Source organism: Elephas maximus, chromosome 21, assembly GCF_024166365.1.
Source record: "Elephas maximus indicus isolate mEleMax1 chromosome 21, mEleMax1 primary haplotype, whole genome shotgun sequence".
Lineage (NCBI taxonomy): Eukaryota > Metazoa > Chordata > Mammalia > Proboscidea > Elephantidae > Elephas > Elephas maximus.
This window is the reverse complement of record NC_064839.1, coordinates 75898750-75921601: the sequence shown is the minus strand read 5'-3', so window position 1 is coordinate 75921601 and position 22852 is coordinate 75898750. Positions and strand designations below refer to the sequence as shown.

The 22852-nt window shown below is 39.0% G+C and overlaps 1 pseudogene; it reads right to left on the bottom strand.

Moving 5' to 3' along the window:
- Positions 1-9857: 9857 nt before the first annotated feature.
- LOC126065209 (uncharacterized) lies at positions 9858-9971 on the bottom strand (annotated as a pseudogene).
- Positions 9972-22852: the final 12881 nt, after the last annotated feature.

Below are 22852 nucleotides of genomic sequence, written 5' to 3'. Positions count from 1 at the left end.
CCCAGTGCAGTTGAGTCGATTCCGACTCATAGCAACACTTAGCCATTATCAAACAAAGCCTTAAGTGATATCAATGAGTGTGGATCAATTGGGAGTTGCTCCAATCAAGTGGAACCTGCTCCTGCCTGTCCATTGTGCTCAAAGTACTGGATGTGGCTCAAGACAGTCAAACCCAGTTTACTGGTCTCCATACCAAAGAAAAAAAAATGCAGTTGGTCTTACTGCACCTGTGTGCCACGATAACCTACGTAGTCCATAATGCTTGTATGTACTTTCTTGCGAGACATGTTATAAAAGGCTCTGCCTCCCTTTGTTCAGGGAGCTTGATTTGAGGTATATACCTCCTTGCTCCTTGCCTGCCTGCTTGCAATAAATATTCTTCCTCCCTCCTCACCTCAGTGCTACACCGAACGAGACCTGCTTTGAGTATCAAATTCTGGTGACCTAGATGGGACCAGTGCTGCCCGGCTCCTGAGATTGCCTCTGGCTGACAGGAACTGACTGCTTCTCCCACACGCATGCCGATGACCTTCTCTAGGGGAGATACGTTTTGTCCCTTGAGGCCATAGCCAACCTCAGACCCTCAGTAGGGGACCACATGAGGAGAGAGAACGGTGTCAGATGCCTTGGGAAGAGGGAAAAAAATTCCCTTGGAGAGTGCCAAAGTAAGTACTATTGTTCAGAAAGCGGATAGAGCATAGATTTGGTAATGCTTAGCCAGTGAAGGTTAGGTCAAACACTTTCATTTTGAACAGGCATCTGTTACTCCAGGTTTGTTATGGAAATAAGCCCTGTTTAGGTAGACCATAGAGTCTGGTAATGCTTAGCAGTGAAGGATGGGTCAAATATTTTCATTTTAAATAGGCATTCTGTAGTTTTAGGTTTTGGTACCATGGGAAATAATTTGAACATTCCGGAATGTAGTCCTCTAGGGTGCATTTTAAAGAATTTGTCATACACTAGATGTGACACAATGAAAAAGTCTAAAATGAATTTTTTTTTTTTTGTAACACCACCTGGCTTGAAAATGGGTTCTTAAATTTTAACTATATTGCAGTTAGATTTGTTCTGTACTAAAGAAAGAAAATGAGATGAGAATATATATATTGAAGCTTTTATGTCATTGTGGCAAAATAAGAATTTGGAGAAACAATGTCAAATCCTGGTTCAAACCAAGGATAAAACCCTTTTTTTTTTTTTTATTGTGCTTTAAGTGAAAGTTTACAAATCAAGTCAGTTTCTCATACAAAAACTTGTACTTACCTTGCTATGTACTCCTAGCTGCTCTCCTCCTAATGAGACAACATACTTCCCGCTTCCACGCTGTATCCCCCATGTCCATTCAGCCGGATTCTGTCCCCCTCTGCTTTCTCATTTTGCCTCCAGACAAGAGCTGCCAAGAGACTCACTCCTCACCAGTATCATTTTCCATCTTCTAGTCCAGTCCAATCCCTGTCTGAAGAGTTGGCTTTGGGAATGTGTCCACTCTTGGGATAACAGATAGTCTGGAGACCAGGACCTCCAGAGTCCTTCCAGTCTCAGTCAGACCACTAAATCTGGTCTTTTTACAAGAATTTGAGATCTGCATCCCACTGTTCTCCTGCTCCCCCAGGGATTCTCTTTTCTGTTCCCTGTCAGGGCAGTCATCAGTTGTAGCCAGGCACCACCTAGTGCTTCTGGTCTCAGGCTAATGTAGTTTCTGGTTTATGTGGCCCTTTCTATGTCTTGGCTCATAATTACCCTGTGTTTTTGGTATTCTTCATTCTCCTTTGCTCCAGGTGGGTTAAGACAAATTGATGCATCTTAGACCACTTGCAAGCATTTAAGATCCCAGATGCCACTCACCAGAGTGGGATACAGAATATTTTCTTAATATATTTCGTTATGCCAATTGACCTAGATGTCCTCTGAACCATGGTCCCCAGACCCCCACCCCTGCTACTCTGGCCTTTAAGTATTCAGTTGTATTCAGGAAACTTCTTTGCTTTTGAAAACCCCTGTTTTGTCTAGTCCTCTGGAAGAAGACCCAGTTTTAACCAGAGATGATAGACCTCACCTTTATCCTGTAAACCCTTGGTCAGTTCCTGAGGCCTCCAGTGCTGAGATGCATACTCGAAGCAGTGCCTAGTTTGATACGGGAGTCCCAGAACCTTCAACAGGGCTATACCATTAAGGCAACTCCCTACGTTAGGAAGAGTAGGTCAGACACCACCCCCAAGTCATTTTTACAGTTGGCATCAGGAGCAAGAATTTTTGCAATGGCTCCAGACTCATGAAAGCATGGGACTTTGTAAGAGAAAGAACAAAGGAGCTTGGGAAGTAAAGCTTTTGATTCTTAGATGGTTACTTTGGTTGTTGTTACCAGTAATAGCTGAAAGGAAGGTTATGCTGCAGCCAAGGGGAGAAAAGCCCCACCTGGAGTGGGCTGGGGCAAAAAAAGCCAGGCCAGAAAAGCAGGATGATTGATAGGAGGCCAGGGTCTTCTGGTTCCACCAAGCCAGAGGCCTAAAGCCATATGCATATGAATGGGAATATAGTCAAGTGGAGAAGACTAAACTGGAATGTTTTAAAAGTGTTATGTATTCAGGATTATGCATTTATCTCAATGTACTATGGATATTGAATGTTTCTCCTACTTGTATTAAAAATAAATATTGTGTATTATAGATTACAGAGAGCCTGTTACTCCACCTTCAGCCAATACTTAATTGGATATGCTAAAAGGGAAACTAGGATTTCCCCGGGAGAAACACAGGCTTTTTGTTTCAAGCCAGTGGTCCTTTGTATAGGGTGGAAGCTAAATTTATTTTGTTTGAGGTAATCAGAAATTTAGTTTTACATATGCATTATTTGTAAATGCTTTTGCCATTTATAAACTTATTCTTCCACTGCCTTCCTTGCCTTCCTTTTTATTTATTTAAATGTAAAAAAGTATTGTAATTGTTTGCCATCTTGGATTATTTTAAGCTATTTGAATGTATAAGAATGGGCTCCAACTGAAACACATAGAGGAAGAGTCCTGTGATGGTTAAGGTTGTGTGTCAACTTGGCTGGACCATGATTCTCCATGGTTTGGAAGTCAAATGATGCTGTGATAACTTCTATGATGAGATTTGATATGATATGATCACTTCCATGATGAGATCTGCTGTGAGTAGCCAATCAGTTCAAAGGGAGTTTCCTTGGGTGTGTGGCCTCCATCAAATATAAATGAAGATTCTGTCAAAGCTCATAGACTTTTGCTTGCTCTGGATCCTGCAACTGGCTCTCGTTCATCTGACCTCAGGTTCTTGGGATTTGAGCTAGCAGCTTATCTGCAGTCTTGGCTGCTGATCTTGGGATTTGTCGATCTTTGCATCCTGTGAGCAAAAACCTTTCTGACCTGGAGATATTGGGTTTGCCAGCCCCTGTGGCTACATGAATCAGGAGAAGCCTCTATCCTGACCCATGGACTTGGGACTCCTGTGAGCAAAAGCCTTTCTGACCTGGAGATATTGGGTTTGCCAGCCCCTGTGGCTACATGAATCAGGAGAAGCCTCTATCCTGACCCATGGACTTGGGACGTTCCAGCCTCTACAATTGGGTGAGCCATTTCTTTGATATAAATGTCTCTCTACATATATTTACTTGCTTTATTGATTTTGCTTCTTTAGAGAACCCAGCCTAGGATAAGGCCTAATAAGCCTCCAATCAAAACTAATCCTGAAAATTGATAATTGTAGATGCTTTAGAGTAATAGCAAATTTGGATAGAGTAATGACAAAAAGTGAATTCATCAAACTGCCTTTGGCATCTCACCAAATGTTTAGATCACTCCTGTCTTGACAAATAATTACAGAAGGAGACCTTACTTAGTCTGTGTTTTGGAGCCCCATGGCTCATTGATCATGTGCCAACTTCCTAACCTCTGTTTTGTCAGGGAAATCAAGACACTGGTCATAAATATACACTTTTGATCAATTGTAGATACTTTACAAAAATAATAATAATAATAAATTAGCCAGTGAAAATCTTATGGATTGCACCAGAATATTGTCTGAGTGCTGGAAGATTAGCCACTGAGATTAGAAGGCACTCAAAATATGATTAGGAAGAGCTGCCTTCTCAAAGTAGAGTTGGCCTTAATGACATGGATAGAGTAAAGCTTTAGAGACCTTCACTTGCTGATGTGGCATGAGTCAAAATGAGAAGAAACAGCTGCAAACATCCATTAGTAATCCGAATGTGGAATGTACGAAGTATGAATCAAGGAAAATTGGGAGTCATCAAAAATGAAATGGAATACTTGAAGGTTGATATCCTAGGCATAAGTAAGCTGAAATGGACTGGTATTGACTACACTGAAAAAGACCATCATATGTTCTACTATGCCAGAATAACAAATTGAAGAGTAATGGCATTGTATTCATCATCCGAGATCTATGCTGAATTACAGTGCTGTTAGTGATAGGATAATATCCATATGCCTACAAGGAAGACCAGTTAATGTGACTATTATTTAAACTTATGCACCAATCACTAATGCCAAAGATGAGGAAGTTGAAGATGAGAAAATTCATCAACCATGAAATCAATATGCATTAATAAGTCCTGGTGATTGGAATGTGAAAGATGGAAACAAGAAGAAGGGTCAATGGTTGGAAAATATGGCCTTGGTGATAGACTCAAGAAAGTGTATAATGGCCCAGGAGTTAGAAAACAAAAAGGGAAGAACAAGCTCAGAACTTCTTAAGCTGAAAGAACTGAAGAAAATTTTCAAAAATTGTGTTGCAATATTTAAGGATTCTATGAATTGTGGTGCTGGCGAAGAATATTGAATATACCATGGACTGCCAAAAGAACGAGCAAATCTGTCTTAAAAGAGGTACAACCAGAATGCTCCTTAGAAGCAAGGGTAGTGAGACTGCCTCTTACATATTTTGGACATGTCGTCAGAAGGGATCAGTCCTGGGAGAAGGACATCATGCTTGGCAGAGTACAGGGTTAGCAGAAAAGAGGAAGACCCTCAACGAGGTGGATTGACACAGTGGGTGCAACAATGGGCTCAAGCATAACAGCGATTGTAAGGATGGCGCAGGACTGGGCAGTGTTTCATTCTGTTGTCCATAGGGTCGCTATGAGTCAGAACCGACTCGACGGCACCTAATAACAACAACAATGTGGGCAAAATATTGAACAATATAGGAAGTCTAAAAATAAGATGGAAGGAATTACACAGAGTCACTGTACCAAAAAGAATTTCAGAGGTAGCATATGATCTAGAACCAATGTTACTGAAGGAAGAAGACCAAGCTACATGGAAGTCATTGGTGAAAAACAAGGCTCCAGGACCATACACAAAAATGAATTTGAAATGAACAAAAGACCAAATTATAAAACCAAAAACTATAAAGATCATGAAAGAAAAAATAGGGTCAACACTAGGGGCCTGTAAAAATGGTGTGGGGCAGAGTCTGACCTCCTCTAACTTCCCAAGGGGGAAGGAGAATTAAGATCAACAGCCTAAGCCTGATTCCTATGAGGCAGAGGTCAGACATGTTTCCTCTCTCCACCATCTTTACCAACTCTGACACCAACTGTACCTCCCACAGCATTCTCTGCTTCTTTGTTGGGTTTGATAATTCATTGTAATGACCACACAGAACTCATAGACCTTACTTATGATTATGGGGCTTATTAGGGAAGTAACAGATTACAATTCAGGCTCAACAACATTTAAGGATACAGTTCTTCCATCACAACAGCCTCTTCCCAGCCATGCTTATGAAAGCACACCTCTCCCTGGCCCTAGGCTTCTGCCCAAAAGCACTCAGCTTTCAAGCTTTTGTGGCCAGAGGCCACCAGGCCATCTCCTGCTGTTGGGTCTCTGCTGCCAGGTCTCTGCTGCCAAGACTCCTCACCATCTTCAGTATTACAGCTCACTCTTCTCTTTTGGCCTTCTTCTTCCAGGAGTTTCTCAGCACACGGATCTCAGGTCCAAAGGAAACGCTGGCTCTTCTTCCTTGGTGATGGTGTTATCTTTTCTTTCCCACCTCTAGGGTGGCTCATTTCAAGCCCCAGGGGATGACAAATCTCTTTGATGATGTACTATAACCCTATCACACAATCCCACTCAATCACTTGAGTGGGAGTTACAAAACCATGGCTAGAAAGGCCACACAAAAATGATCCATCATACTGCAGAGCCCTAATATACAATATAAACAGAATGTAAACCATAATTAACAATACACAAACACCAGAAGATAAGCTAGATAAATGGAGTATTCTAAAAATTAAACATTTATGCTCACCAAAAGACTAAAAAGAGAACCTATCTAGTGGGAAAAAAAATTTGGCTATAACATATTTCACAAAGGTCTAATCTCTAAAATCTACAGGAAATTCAACATCTCTACAATAAAAAGACAAATAATCCAATTAAAAAATGGGCAAAGGACACGAATGGACACTTCACCAAAGAACACATTAAGACGGCTAACAGATATGTGAGGAAATGCTCACTATTGCTAGTCATTAGAGAAATGAAAATCAAAACTAAAATGAGATAACATCTCACCCTGACATCACTGGCACAAATAAATAAATAAAATAACAAATGGAGAGGTGGCAGGGAGGTTAGAATTCTCATGTATTGTTGGTGGGAATTGAAAATGGTACAACAATTTTAGAAAAAGCAGTGGTCTTTCCTTAAAAAGCTAGAAATACAAATACCATACAATCCAGCAATCCCACTCCTAGGGATATATCCTTGAGAAATAAAAGCTATCACATGAAGAGACATATGTACATCCATGTTCAATGCAGTATTATTCACCACAGCAAAAAGATGGAAAGAACCTAAGTGGCCACCAACAGAAGAATGGATACACACAATGGAAAGCTACAAAACAAAGAACAATGATGAGTCTGTGAAACATCTCACAACATGGGTGAATCTGGAGGACATTATGCTGAGTGAAATAAGTCAATCACAAAGGAACAAATGCTATATGGCACCACTATTATAAAAATACTTGAAAATGTTTCCACACAGAACCAATCTTTGATGGTTACGAGGGAGAGAAGAGGTAGGGAGGGAAAAACACTATTGTAGATAAGTGGTAACTCAGTGAAAGGTAAGAAAGTACATAATACTGGGAAGTCAGCCCAACTTGGTTAGGGCAGAGGCACAGAAGCCTCAGAGACACATGCAAATGCCCTGAGAGACTGAGCTACTGGGCTGAGGGCTAGGGAACATGGTCTTGGGGGACCTAGCTCAATTGGCATAATACAGTATATAAAGAAAATGTTCTACATCCGACTATGGTGAGTAGTGACTGGGGTCTTAAAAGCCTGCAAGCAGCCAGCTAAGATAGATCTGCTGTAACAAAACAAAACAAAAAAACAAACTTTCACTTAAAGCACAGTAAAAATTAAGAAAACAAAAAAACCCAAGGCTCCAGGTATTGGTGGAATACAACTGAGATGCTCCAACAGACAAGTGTAAAGCTGGAAGCCCTCACTTATCTATGCCAAGAAATTTGAAAGACAGCTACATGCCAACCTACTGGAAGAGATCTATATTTGTGCCTATTCTGAAGAAAGGTGATCCAATGGAATGTGGAAATAAATAAACGGTGTTAACATCACATGCAAGCAAAATTTTGCTGAAGATAATTTAAAAATGACTGCAACTGTACACCAACAGGAAACTGCTAGAAATTCAAGCTAGATTCAGAAGAGGATAAGGAACAAAGGATATCGTTTCTGATGTGAGATGGATTCTGCCTGAGAATAGAGAATACCGGAAAGGTGTTTACTTGTGTTTTATTGACTACCCAAAGGTATTCCACTCTGTGGGTCATAACAAATTATAAATAATCTTCTGAATAATAGGAATCCCAAACCAAAACCCACTGCCATCAAGTCTATTCCAACTCTTAGCAATCCTATTGGTTAGAGTAAAACTGCCCCATAGAGTTTCCAAGGCTGTAAATCTTTATTGAAACAGACTGCCACATCTTTCTCTCAAATAAGAATCCCAGAACATTTAATTATGCTCATGCAGAGCCTGTACATAGACCAAGGGGCAGTCTTTCAAACAGAACAAGGGGATACTGGATGGTTTAAATCAGGAAAAGTGTGTGTCAGGGTTGTAGTCTTTAATCATGCTTATTCAGCCTGTACGATAAGCAAGTAATTTGAGAAGCCGGACTATATGAGAAAGAATATAGAATCAGGATTAGAGGAACACTCATTAATAACTTGCCATATGCGGGTGACACAATCTTTTTTGCTGAAAGTGAAGAGTATTTGAAATACAGAGGAAGATCAAAGGTTACAGCCTTCAGTATGCATTACACATCAACATAAGGAAAACAAAAATACAACTGGACCAATAAGCAACATTATGGTAAACACAGAAAACATTGAAATTATTAAGGACTTTATTTGACTTGGATCAACAACCAATCCCCAGGGAAGCATCGGTCAAGAATTCGAACAACATATTAAAAAATTTAATTTTTTTTTTTTAATTTAAATTTAACATATTACGTTGGACAAATCTGCTGCAATAGACCTCTTTAAAGCACTAAAAAGCAAAGATGTCACTTGGAGGGCTAAGGTGTGCCTGGCCCAGGAAACGGTATTTTCAATAGTCTGATATACATGCAAAATCTGGACATTGAATAAGGAAGAATGAAGAACTGGCACATTTCAATTATGACATTAGCAAAGAATATTGAATATACCATGGACTTCCAGCAAAAGTTACAAACCTGTCTTGGAAAAAGTAACAGACTGTTCCTTAGAAGCGAGGATGACAAGACTTCAACTCGCTTAATTTGGGCATGTTATCAAGAGGGCCCAATCACTGGAGAAGGACATCATGCTTGTAATATGGAGGGTCAACGAAAGAGAGAAAGACTTTCTTGTCATGGATTGACAAGAAGCTGCATCAATGGGCTCCAGCACAGCAACAATTTTGAGGATGGCACAAGAGTGTGCCATGTTTTATTGTATTATATATGAGGTCACTATGAGTAGGAACTGACTAGGCAGTACCTAACAACAACAACTACAGTGTTCTTTATCCTTCTTGTCACGTGATCATCCACATCAAAACCACTATGTCTTCCTGGTAGAATTCCTGTTTTCTAAATGTAATCTCACCATAATCCTAATGTGTGTGCATTCCTTGGTAAATGGAAACATTTTACGAGCATGCTAAATAGAACACTGTGACAAAAGTCCCTATGAAAGGACCTCTTGTATTACAGAAAGACATATATATGGGGATGTTCAGTGACACTATCATTGATACAACAGCTTGTCCAATGATTCTGAGTAAAAACATTAGAAATAATAATCTTTTAAGAATAGGATGTTATGGAGCTAATATAACTGCCCACAAAGCCAGATAACCATAAATGGAATTTTTTTTTTTTAAGATGATATTTTATCGTGATTTGGTGAAAGTTTACACAGCAGACTAGGCTCCCATACAACAATTTCTACACAAATTGTTCAGTGGCATTGTTACATTCTTCAAAATATGTGAAGATTCTCATTTTCATTCTAGGTGTTCCATTTGCTGTAATCTAGTTTCCCTGCCCCCTTACCTTCTCATCTTTCTCATCTTTTTTTTTTTCAAATTGATTGGTGAGCTTTAGGTTTCATATAGATGAGTTTTTTAAAGGAGAAAAGTACTCACATGTGATATTCTTTATTTTGTAAGCCAATTTGCTATATAGCTAAAAGGTGACCTTAGGGGAAAGATTTGGTTCAAGGTTTAAAGTTCATCTTAAGGTAATAGTCTTAGGGAGTCCTTAGTTTGAACCAGTCCAGTGTTTCCTCATTTTTCTCCCATTCTATCAGGATCCATCTATTGTGGCTAATATCTTGTTCTTGGATAGAGGATATATCACATATTAAACTGATATAAACAGACACTGCACTTGATGTTCGCCATAAGGTGGAGAAATGATCATAAATGGACTTTTTGTCAAAATTTTCTATGAGAAATCTTAGGACAAAATAGCCAACATGTTTGTCATGGGTTGAATTATGCCCCCCCACCCCCGAAAATGTGCATATCAACTTGGTTAGGCCATGATTCCCAGTATTGTGTGGTTGTCCTCCATTTTGTGATCGTAATTTTATGTTAAAGAGGATTAAGGTGGGATTGTAATACCCTTACCAGGTCACATCCCTGATTCAATTTAAAGGGAGTTTCCCTAGGGTGTGGCCTGCACCACCTTTTATCTTACAGGAGATAAAAGGAAAGGGAAGCAAGTGGAGAGTTGGGGAGTTCATGCCTCCAAGAAAGCACTGCTGGGAGCAGATTGCAGCCTTTAGACCTGAGGTTCCTGCACTGAGATGCTCCCAGACCAAGGGAAGATTGATGAGAAGGACTTTCCTCCAGAGTTGACAGAGAGAAAGCCTCTCCTTGAAGCTGACACCCTGAATTTGGACTTCTAGCCTCCTAGACTGTGAGAAAATAAACTTCTCTTTGTTAAAGTCATCCATTTGTGATATTTCTATTATACCAGTACTAGATGACTAAGACAATATTAAGCAAAAACTGGTAGAGAATTTTTTAGGCACTGTGGAAAGTATGGACAGTTCAACTCTTATCCATAACCAACATATTCCTGGAAAAACTATAAAGGATGGGTACAGTGTTGGACAACACTCAAAGGGATACGTTAAACACTGCCAAAATTGATTTTACTTACTAGTCTCCCTCTGTGGGTTACAATTATACAGTAGTAGCATGTGTTTACTTCGTAAATGGTTAGAAGTATTTTCCCATTAAAGATATAGTATACAAAGTGGCTAAAACTCTTATATTTTATTTTCTTTATCAGGTACTTTTTTTTTGGTACTGTAGAGTACTTATGAGTCAAAATCAACTTGATGGTGGTAGACTTTTTTTTTTTTCCTTGTCTGGTACATTTCAACTCATCTACCCACTGATAAAAAAGAGAGGAACATATTTTACTGGGACAGTTATTGTCCATTACTAAAATATTTCACTGTCTCAACCACTCCCAATTCTTGAGAAAGTTGGAAAGAACAAATGGAATTTTAAATTGGAATTTTTCTAAATTGTCATACAACTTTAAACTCTGATGACCCAAGTTATTACCATTAGCTCTTACATTCTTTACTTCTTTCTTTTCAGGAAGTCATATGTTGCACGCTCTGAACTGGTCCACTCAAAGAAAAATAAATTTAGCCATACTTGTTTGCAATCATTTACAAGCTGATTAGCTAAATATTTTAAAGTACTAGTTTATGTTAGCTCTATCACAGTCTTCCTTTCCTTCAAGCGTATAATCATCCCCTACATGACCTAAACCAGGTGATTTGGTATTCTGGAAGAGACATCAGAGGAAATGCTGATTTTGAACATCACTGAAAAATAATACCTTATCAGATAATTTTACTTGTAAACAAGTAAATTACAAGGAGTTTATTCTTGGATATATGTTTGCCAACTAAAAAATCTTCACCTACCTTTAAAAAAAATTAAATATTTTTACACATTAAAATTCTTAAATTTGCAATGAAGCCAAGATGACAGAATGGTCAGATGCTTCCTGTGGTCCTTCTCACAATGAACCAAAACAACCCAACCCGTTGCTGTCGAGTCAATTCTGACTCATAGTGACGCTATAGGGGTCCCTGGTGGATTCGAACTGCCAACCTTTTGGTTAGCAGCCGTAGCACTTAACCACTATGCCACCAGGGTTTCCCATCTCACAACAAAGACCTGAATAAGCAAGTGGATTGATTATATATGACTATCTTGGAGTCCTGATCATCAAACACAAAGTTGAGGAGTTGAACTGAGCAGCAGAGGAAGCTAGAGAGAGTTCAGAAGCAGTGAAGAAGTATCTGTCATGAGGTAGCCAGCACCCTGCAGGCTGAGTTGTCCAGCTCACATGGGCTGAGGCAAGCAGTAGCACTCAGGATGCATTTCACCACATCAGGAAAGACCAAATGGTGGACAGTCGGCAGAAGTTTCTGGAGCCAGAGAGAAGTGGCGCTGGACCTGCAAAAGTTAAGGGCAAGCCCTCCCTCCAGGACTTTGGCAGCAGAGAAGAGCCACTTTCCCCCCACCCACCCCTCACCACTCAGCTCCAACACCTGTCTGGCAGTATTCAACACTTGCTATGTCCCCTAAGCTGGGAACTCAGGGCAGGCACTGCCCATTTGCCTAGGCACTGGCATAAGGGGTCCACAGAATTTGAATGCTCTTCAGCTCTGCCTAGACCTGTGTGAGCTCATTCAACAGCAGATGCCCTCTTTAGCATAGTACAGCAAGGTAAGCAACGTATATACATGAAGCCTATTTTCAATTGCAACAGCTAAGGGAGAGTGGCAGATAGGTGATATTTGACATTGTTCTGCCCATTAGCAAGGTCCTTATCTACCCACATCAGGGGCCTGAGGACTGGTGGCTCCACCTACTTTGCCTAGCCACCCATGAGAGGAGTCTGAGAATAAAAGCTACATCCTAGTCCTTGTAGCCAACAGCTCTGAGTGCCCAAAATCCGGCTGCAAAATCCGCTCACCTATGTACTCTGGGGACAGGGACCCACCTTCCACCTAGGCACTAAGGGGCAGCCATCAGACCTCTACCCTGCTCAGCACATAACCCTCTGCTGCAGCCAGATGCCTGTGCCTGCTCCAGTCACCCCTATGTAGCCCTGCCCCTCTAGGACTGTAGGGGAGAGCCTGCACCACATACTTGGTGACTGACAACCTGGATACATGAGCTGAATACACACAAGAAAATAAATGGGATCCTGGTCTCACACACCTAGGAGCAGCTCTAACCACCTGGTGGCAGCACTTGAGAGGTGCGAAGACGCCAATAGTCAAAGTAGCTCACACATCTAGCCTATTTGGGCCATCGAAATAAAACAAAACAAGAAGCGAGGACACAGTAAGCAAACATAGAATGAATAAATAGAATAAGTTATTGATGGATTGGAGACAACAGCCAGTATCAAATTACATAAAGAGGCAGACCATGATGGCTCCAGCAAGCAACCAAAACGAAGGACCAGAAAACCTTGCGGAGGTTTGGAATTACCAAAGGTAGAATTCCAAAGATTAATATACAGAGCTCTTCAAGAGATCAGGAAGGAAATCAGGCAAAAAGCAGAACAAGCCAAGGAACACAGACAAAGCAATAGAAATAGGAGATCTATACAAGAGCAAGGAAACCCTGGTGGTGTAGTGGTTAAGCACTATGGCTGCTAACCAAAAGGTCAGCAGTTCAAATCCACCAGGTGCTCCTTGGAAACTCTATGAGGCAGTTCTACTCTGTCTTATAGGGTTGTTATGAGCTGGAATTGACTCGATGGCACTGGGTTTGGTTTTGTGGTTTTGGATACAAGAGCAAAATAACAAATTCAACAGACAGCTAGAATGCATAGAGAGATAGCAAATAGAAATACAAAACATTAACAATAAAATTTTAGAATTGAAAAACCCAATGGAAAATCAGAGGAGCGGAATTGAGGCAATGAAACTCAGAATCAATGAGACTGAAGATAAAACACTTAAAACCAATTTATTTCAGGAAAAATCAGATAAAAAGAATTTGAAAAAACAAAGAAGGTCTAAGAATTATATTGGAGTCTATCAAGAGGAATACCATACAAGTGATTGAAATACCAGAACAGAGGGGGATAAAAGAAAATACAGAGAGAATTATTGAAGATTTGTTGGCAGAAAACTTCCCAGATACCATGAAAGATGAGAAGGTATCTACCCAAGAAGCTCATTGAACCTCACACAGGATAGATGCCAATAGGAAGACACCAAGATATATTATAATCAAACTTACTAAAACTAAAGGTAAAGAGAATTTTAAGAGCAGCTAGGGATAAACAAAAAGTTGCCTACAAAGGAGAGTCAATAAGACTAAGCTTGGACTATGCAGTAGAAACCATGCAGGCAAGAAGGCAATGGGATGACATATATAAAGGTTTGAGGGGAAAAAAAAAATTGCCAGCCAAGAATTATATATCCAGCAAAACTGTCTCTCAAATATGAAGGTGAATTAGGGCATTCCCAGATAAACAGAATTTTAGGGAATTTGTAAAAAACTAACAAAATGGCAAGAAATACTAAAGGAAGTCCTCTGGTTAGAAAATCAATAACATCTGATAACAACCCAAGACTGGAACGCAGGACAGAACAACCAGATATGAACACAGATAGAGAAGTCACACACACACACACACACACACACAGACTCACACACACACAAAATACAGTGAAAATAGGGGAAAAGAGACACCAATATGTGAAGATGACAATATTAAAAAAAAGAGAGAGACTAAATAGTGTAGTCATAGAACTTCCATATGGAGAGAAAGTTAAGATGACATAAAGATTGGTTTAAACTTAGAAAAATAGGGATAAATTAAGGAAACTAACAATCCTAACATCAAAATAAATAAAAGAAGAAAAACATAAAGACTTAGCAAATACAAAATCAATAACAATGAAAAGAAAATACACAAACCAAATCGACTCAGCACAGATAATTAAGTGGAACAAAGAAACTGTCAATACCACACACACACACAAAATACATCAAAATGACAGCACTAAACTCATACTTAGCAATAATTACTCTGAATGTAAATGGACTAAATGCACCAATAAAGAGACAGAGAGTGGCAGAATGGATTAAAAACACCATTCATCTATATGTAGCCTGCAAGAGACACACCTTAGACTCAAGGCACAAAGTAAAACTAAAAGGATGGAAAAGAAATGAGATGGCCGATATCACAACAGACCCAATTGAAATTAAAAGAATCATAACAGACTACTACGAAAAATGTACTCCAACAAATTTGAAAACTTAGAGGAAATGGACGAATTTCTAGAAACACACTACCTGCGTAAACTAACACAAACACACACACAAAAAGCAAATTTGTTGCAGTTGAGTCCATTTTGATTCATAGCGACCCTATAGGACAGAGTAGAACTACCCCCATAGAGTTTCCAAGGAGTGCCTGGTGGATTCTAACTGCCAACCCTTTGGTTAGCAGCCGCAGCATTAACCACTAGGCCATGAAGATTTCCAACACAAACAAAGGTAAAGCAATTAACTAAACCTATAACAAAAGAAGAGATCGAAGGGGTAATTAAAAAAAAAAAAAAAAAACCTCCCAATAAAAAAAAGCCCTGGCCCTGATGGCTTCACTGGAGAATTCTACCAAACTTTCAAGCAAGAGTTAACACCACTACTATTAAGTGTATTCAGAGCATAGAAACGGAAGGAATACTCCCAAATTCATTCTATGAAGCCAGCATATTCCTGATACCAAAACCGGGTAAAGACACCACATAAAAAGAAAATTACAGACCAGTATCCCTCATGAACATAGACATAAAAATCCTCAAAAAAATAGGGACAATGCTAGGAGTCCTAATACATGACATAAACAGTGTAGAAAACATTACCAACAATGCACAAATGCCAGAAGAGAAACTAAATAACTGGGAATTCCTAAGAACCAAAGACTTATGCTCACCCAAAGACCTCACCAAAAAAGTAAAAAGACAACCTACAGACTGGGAAAAAATTGGGGGCTACAACAAATCTGATAAGGATCTAATAGAAAATCCACAAGATACTGCAGCACCTCAACAACAAAAAGACAAATGACCTAATTAAAAAATTGGCCAAAGATATGAATAGGCACTTCACCAAAGAAGACATTCAGGTGGCTAACAGATATATGAGGAAACGCTCACAATCATTAGCCATTAAAAAAAAAGACATTTAGGTGGCTAACAGATATATGAGGAAATGCTTGCAATCATTAGCCGTTAGAGAAACGCAAATCAAAACTACCATGAGATATCATCTCACACCAACAAGTCTAGCACTAATCCAAAAAACACAAAATCTTAAATGTTGGAGAGGTTGTGGAGAGGCTGGAATGCTTATACATTGCTGGTGGGAATGTATAATGTTACAACCATTTTGAAAGTTGATTTGACACTTCCTTAAAAAACTAGAAATAGAACTACCATATGATCAAGCAACCCCACTCCTTGGAATATATCCTAGAGAAATAAGAGCTTTCATACCAATAGGTATATACACACTCATGTTCATTGCACACTGTTTACAGTAGCAAAAAGATGGAAAAATCCTGGGTGCCCATGAACAGATGAGTAGATAAACAAACTATGGTACACACATACAGTGGAATACTATGCAACTATAAAAGAACAATAATGAATCTGAGAAACATCTCACAATGTAGATGAATCTGGAAGGCATTATGCTGAGTGAAATTAGTCATGAAAGGACAAATTTGTATGAGACCACTATTACAAGAACTCAACAAATGGTTTAAACACAGAAGAAACATTCTTTGATGGGTACAAGATTAGGTTAGGAAGGAGAGGCGAATTCACTAGGTAGTAGACAAGAATCACCTTAGGTGAAGGGAAGGACAACACACAATATAGGGGAAATCAGCACAACTGTACTAAACCAAAAGCTAAGAAGTTTCCTGAATACTACCAAACACTTCAAAGGACTGAGTCTTGGTACCATAGTTTCAGGGAACATCTAGGTCAATTGGCATAGCAAAGTTTATTAAGAAAATGTTCTGCATCCTGCTTTGGTGAGTGGCATCTGGGGTCTTAAAAGCTTGTGAGTAGCCATGTGAGATGCATCAACTGGTCCCAACTCAATTGTGGCAAAGGAGAATGAAGAAAATAAAAGACATAAGGAAAATATTAGCCCAAGAGACAAAAGGTCCACATAAACCAGAAAGACCATCAGCCTGAGACCAGAAGAACTAGATGGTGTCCAGCTACCACCAATGACCGCACTGACAGGGAACACAACAGAGTTTTGGATGGAGCGGGAGAAAAGTGCAGAGCAGAACTCAAATTCATGTAAAAAGACCGGACTCAATAGTCTGAAGGAGACTGGAGGAATCCAGAAACCATGGTGCCCAGACACTCTGTTAACCCAGAACTAAAACCATTCTACTCTTCAGACAAAGATTAGACTGGACTACAGAACAAAAAATAATACTCGAAAGGAATGTGCTTCTTAGTTCAATCAGATACAGGAGACTAAATGGGCGGCCCGTTGTCTGGAGGCAGGATAAGAAGAGCAAGGAAGAGACAGGAACTGGTTGAATGTACACAAGAAAACTGGGGTGGAAAAGGGAGTGTGCTGTCATATAGTGGGGATTGCAACTAATGTCACATAACAATATGTGTACAAATATTTGTGTGAGAAATTAACTTCAGCTGCAAACTTTCACCTAAAGCACACACACACACACAAACAATTCAAAAATCTTAAACTTAGGTTTCCCAGGAATTTTCTAGAAACAGTCTACAGAAGTAAGCAGCAGCTCCAAATCCTAGGAATATGTGTGGAAAAGACAACTTTTGCTCAAGTTGTCTTTTTGCCAGAGTCTCCTAGATGCCTAGAACCAGAATTGTCACATGTTTTTTGCATACATTTGTGTTTTATCTTTTGGCTGTACTTTTCCGTTGCTTTTTTTTTTTGGCTTAAGTTATACACTTACTCTAACATGCCCCCTTACTACTAATAAAAACTTGCTAGGTCTAGGCTTCACTAAGAACAGTCTATAAACCTACCCTCCCGAGCTATCACTAGTATATTCAATTTACAGAATTTAGCATATACTAACCCAAAGATAATCCCAATGAGTGGACAAATAATGGTAGGTTGTACCTGTTAAAAATGTTCCTGCACAGAAAAAAAAAAAGGGATAATATGTCAGAATACTTTACCAATAAGGACACTCTTTCAAACGTAAAAGAAAATATCTTTGCAATGGAATAAAAAAGGTAAATAATATTCTTGGGATGTAACAGTGACTGTTTCATGACAACCACCAGAGATAATATACCTAGAAAACAAAACAAACAAACAAACAAAATTTGCCATCTAGACATTTCCAACTCACAGGGACCCTATAGGACGGGGTAGAACTGCTGCATGGGGTTTCCGACGCTGTAAATTTTTACAGAAGCAAACTGCCAGGTCTTTCTCCCAGGGAGCGACTGGTGGATTTCAACAGTCAATCTTCCAGTCAACAGCAAAGTGCTTAGACACCTTATGCTTTTCCTGGTGTCTTTCCTTATGTAGAAATCATTCCTTTCTGATGTCAGTTCAGCGGCAAGGCTTATATTTCTTCAGGATGAAGTGTTATACTATGTCAAGTGTGTGATTCCTGGACTCTCTCAGTGGATAGTCTTCTTACAAAGATGAGAGGAATACACATTTTGGATATACATCTCATAATTTTTAAAGCAGACTCCTGAGGATGGTGATCCCACCCATATGGGTGGCATTAATCAAAAAATCTATTCCTCACATTATTGTTGTGTTGAGCTGTGGAGTTTATTCTGACTCACAGTGACCCTATATGACAGAGTATAACTGGTTTTCTAGGCTGTAACATTTACGATTGTCAGGTCTTTTCTTCCACAGAGTGGTTGGTGGGTTTGAACTGCTGACCTTTCTGTTAGCAGCCAAGCACCATCAGGGATCCTTATTCTTTCGATTACCTAATATAATATAGTAGAGTATATGCCCTGGGAGCACACCCTACCAATTTAATTCTTTAGAATAGCCACTGATTTCATTTCAGGTAACCAGTGGAGAGTCTGCATTAGTGCCAGATTTCACTTACCTGAAGAAATACCACAATTGACATGAAAAATCTGTGTCCGAACTAAACAAAAGACAGCCTGGCTGAATTTCATCTAATTTAAAGAAAAAAAAAATGTATATAACTTAAAGGTAAACTTAGCAAGTCACTGGCACTTGTTTTCTTAAAACAAGCCTGAGAATTTTATACCTTTGTTATTCTTGTTTGTCTTGCACTTTTATACACAGTCTTAAATATTCGTGAGCACCCGTTATCCTTATATGATTCAATCAATTATTCAAAGACAAAAACAGTGTAAGATTGTGCCGATTGATGCTCAAACTGAAAACGAGGCTTTCGTAATGAAGCCTTACATTCTAGCAGAATAAAAAACATTGGTGACGTTCTGGATACTTAACCGACAATGTCTCCTGAAACTTTGCCTAGCAAGAACCAAAGTGGTACACTGAGGATAAAAATTTTCTCTTTTACTAGGAAAGGACTGATTGTTCTCCAGCTCTATTGACATGTAACCACCAGAACTGTGTGATATCAGTTCTAAATAATCATGGCAATTTGGCACCAGTGGTCAGGTTTCTGAAAGCCCGTCATTCAATGACAACTTCCTGCTTCTGAAAGTCAGCCAATCCACAAGAGCTTCATTCCAGTAAGTATCCTTTTGAATTCTTTAAAGTTCATGCTTCTAAACACCTACCTAAAATCATCTGTCCGCTTTACCCAGAAAAACAGCACCTTACAAGCGCCCTCTCTTTATTATTGAGGAATAAATTTAGCAGCTCTCTTTCTTTCTGTCTTTTTTCTTTTTCTGGTACATATTGTTAAAAACAATCAAAACTTACTGAATTAGTAGAATGTAAGGTTTATTCCGAACAGTTATTCTATATGTATATAAACCAAAAACCAAACCCGTTACCATCGAGCCAATTCCGACTCATAGCGACCCTGTAGGACAGAGTAGAATTGCCCCACAGAGTTTCCAAGGAGCGCCTGGCAGATTCGAATGGCCGACTTCTTGGTTAGCAGCCTAGTACTTAACCACTATGCCACCAGGGTTTCCATAAAAAAAAAAAAAAGTATATAAAAATAGGGAGGCTAATTTCACAACATAATCAAGAGGCTATCTACAGGCAATGCTTTTGTTATTGATATCTCCAAATGATTTAATAAATGAGCATTTTAATTAAATATTTCTCAATTTGAATTTCTGATATGGTTCACGTGGGTAGTTACACTGCTTGTCAATGCGTGCACAAAGTCTTTTATGTCCCCCAAAGTTTGAAGACTGCAAAGGCATTTGGAGATAAAAATAGATAAATAAAACAAAACAAACATTGTTTTTGGGAAACAAAATTAATCCTTTTTCCTTAAAAAAAAAAAAAAAGAAGTATGTACACATTTGTATTCCTCTGAAACCATTTCTTCTCAGTAGTCTCAACCTCTAACAAACAAAAATTTCTTAAAAATACTTTTAAGAAAAGTAATTTAATTCTATTATACAGAGAAAGCTGAGGAGGCAGATTTTTCTTTTTTTAATCATGATGCTAATTTTTTTTTTAAGAGCTCAACCTAGTTGGAAGTTGTTGTTTCTGCGAAAGCTCTCCCGGGGCTGCACAGGTAAACTGCAGGCCTGAGGGAAACCATGGAGGAGAATTCTGCCCCCAGTTCCTTCCTGCCTCGTAAGAATTTGTGCAATCTCAGTTGATTTACATATGTTTACGTTGGTCTAGGTATTTAGAAAGAAAAAGGCACTGTAATTTTTCAGGAATCAATTTATTTTCAGAACAAAATTAGTACTTTTTTTTCTTAAATAAAACACATTTCATACAATATTTAGACTAAGTTACCGAGAAAGATTTTGCTTTTAATGTTGACATAGCACAAAACAGATAAACTTTTGTCAGAACAAATTCATTTGTATACATTCCAGGGAATGTTAGGACTGCTAAATTCATATAAATGCTTATTTTTCATTAAATCAATCTGAATAAAGCTCTTTGCAGGAATATCATAATCTAAGTTAATAATATGATCCAAAGGTAGGAAAATATTCCATTTTCATAACCATATCACCTGTGCACTTTGAAAATTTTTTTACAGAAGTAAATTTAGAACAATTTTTTATCTTTTCGAGGCCGTTTTTACCAGTCAAACTAAATGAACTATCTTTTTTTTCAAGTCTTTTCAAATAAACCAATCAAAATTTCTCAGAGTAGCTATGAGACAGATAGGGTTAACTGTACCAGTGGCTGGACAAAAGAGCTTTTAAAAAGATTAGCATCTAGAAGTTGCGTAAACAGGAACACACCCTGTCAACATGAGATAGGATTGGAGCAGCCCATGAATTACTATCTCCTTCTCAGTGTCTTTCTAGTCCTCTCCTCCTTTTCAGGTTCTGTATACGCAGAGGAGCAGAGTGTGACTGCTGTTTGACCTTCCTTAGCCCTTCGAAGATGGCGATGTACTGCTGAAGATCAAGTGAGCTTGCGCTATATCCCATAATAAGTGATCCCAAGGGCTGCTGAGACGACTCCATCTTGAATATCAGTGGGTTCCATCTTAGATTCCAGATGCACGCACAGCCTAATTAGCATGCACCGCCATCCTGAGAAGTACCCGCCTCTTGAAAGGAGCCCACTAAATATTCATTACTCTATTGTCTCCACTGAACCCATAAAAGCCCTAGCCTTGCTTCCCTTTTGGAGTCAGTCTTTTAGAGAGGCTTAGATTCCTGCTGACTCCTTTTGCTTGACTCAAGAAAAATAAAGCTTGCTGAAGATAAAGTTTGTCTTTCATATGTATTCTTACTTGGGAAAAGACAAGGACCCTTTGTGTCAGATTGGCAATTGGTAACAGCTACTGAAAGCCTAATTCATGTGACGGGCAAAAGGAGTTTTTCTTGAGGCTGAGGCTTAGAGTGACTTCGTTAAAAAAATAAATAAATAAATTTTTTTTTTTTTTTTTTAATGAGTTAGGGCCAGAGAAAAGCAAACAAACAAATTTAAAAAACAGACTGAATGCTCTGCTTAGGTAACAACCAACATTCAAGATGAAATCTCATACACCTTTCTAGGCGACCCATTGCAAATTTTGTCCAAGTCGATGCCATCTTGGGTGAGAATCACACATTAACTGGGTCACTGGAGCCACATCAAACAACAGGCTTATATGGTTTATGTCTCTGTTCTACCTTTTGATTTTCCATTTTATGATGACTGATGGCAGCATAAAACTCTTAAAATAGCAGAACACAAAATAGAGCAACATGCACAAAAGTAGCTATGCAGTTCCAAGCTGTTTCATTCAGATTGATTCATTTTAAAATTACCAGAGTCTCCCTTGTACCCCCTCCGAGAACCCCTGCCCTAAAACCTGGGACAAGAATCCCATGCATCTAAACCAGCACAAGTATTTTCTGAGGCCTCCCTGTGGATCAAATTTGACTTCATTTATTGAGCTCAGTTTGTTATTCCTTGAGACCAGTTCAATACAAATAGTCAGATAACACAAATGGGAAAACTCCCTAAAAACCCTGAGCACCAAACAGTAATTTCCTGAAGTGGAAAGAATAGGACAGAGCAGAGGGGAATCTGGTTCCCATATAGACAACACAAAAGGGTAACTTACTAAGAATAAGATGTCCATATAAACTTAGAGAGTTCAACACAAAAGAAGTGGAACTTGAGTCCAGGAAATTTTTGCCAAGTTGCTCAGCCGTGGTGAGGGAACAGTTGAATGCTAGGGAGCCAGGTTTGGCACCATTTATTGTTTGATCCCTTTTCACAAAATGGGGTGCTCAGTGATTTTCTCTGGATCCTGCTTCTTACACCAAATTATTAAAAAAAAAAAACAAAATCACCAGAGTTTGAAAATAAAGTTTATTCTGAACAGCTATTCTATATGCAGATACAAAAAAAAATGTTGCCGTGAAGTTGATTCTGACTCTTAGCAACCCTACAGGGTCAAGTAGAACTGCTCCATAGGGTTTCCAAGGAGTGGCTGGTGGATTCGAACTGCTGAACTTTTAGGTTAGCAGCTGAGCTCTTAACCACTGAAACACCAGGGCTTCTATATACATAGAGGGATGACATTTTGATTCCAGGAAAAAACAAATAGTTTGTAGAAACTAGCTACAATGATGCTTATAAAGAGAA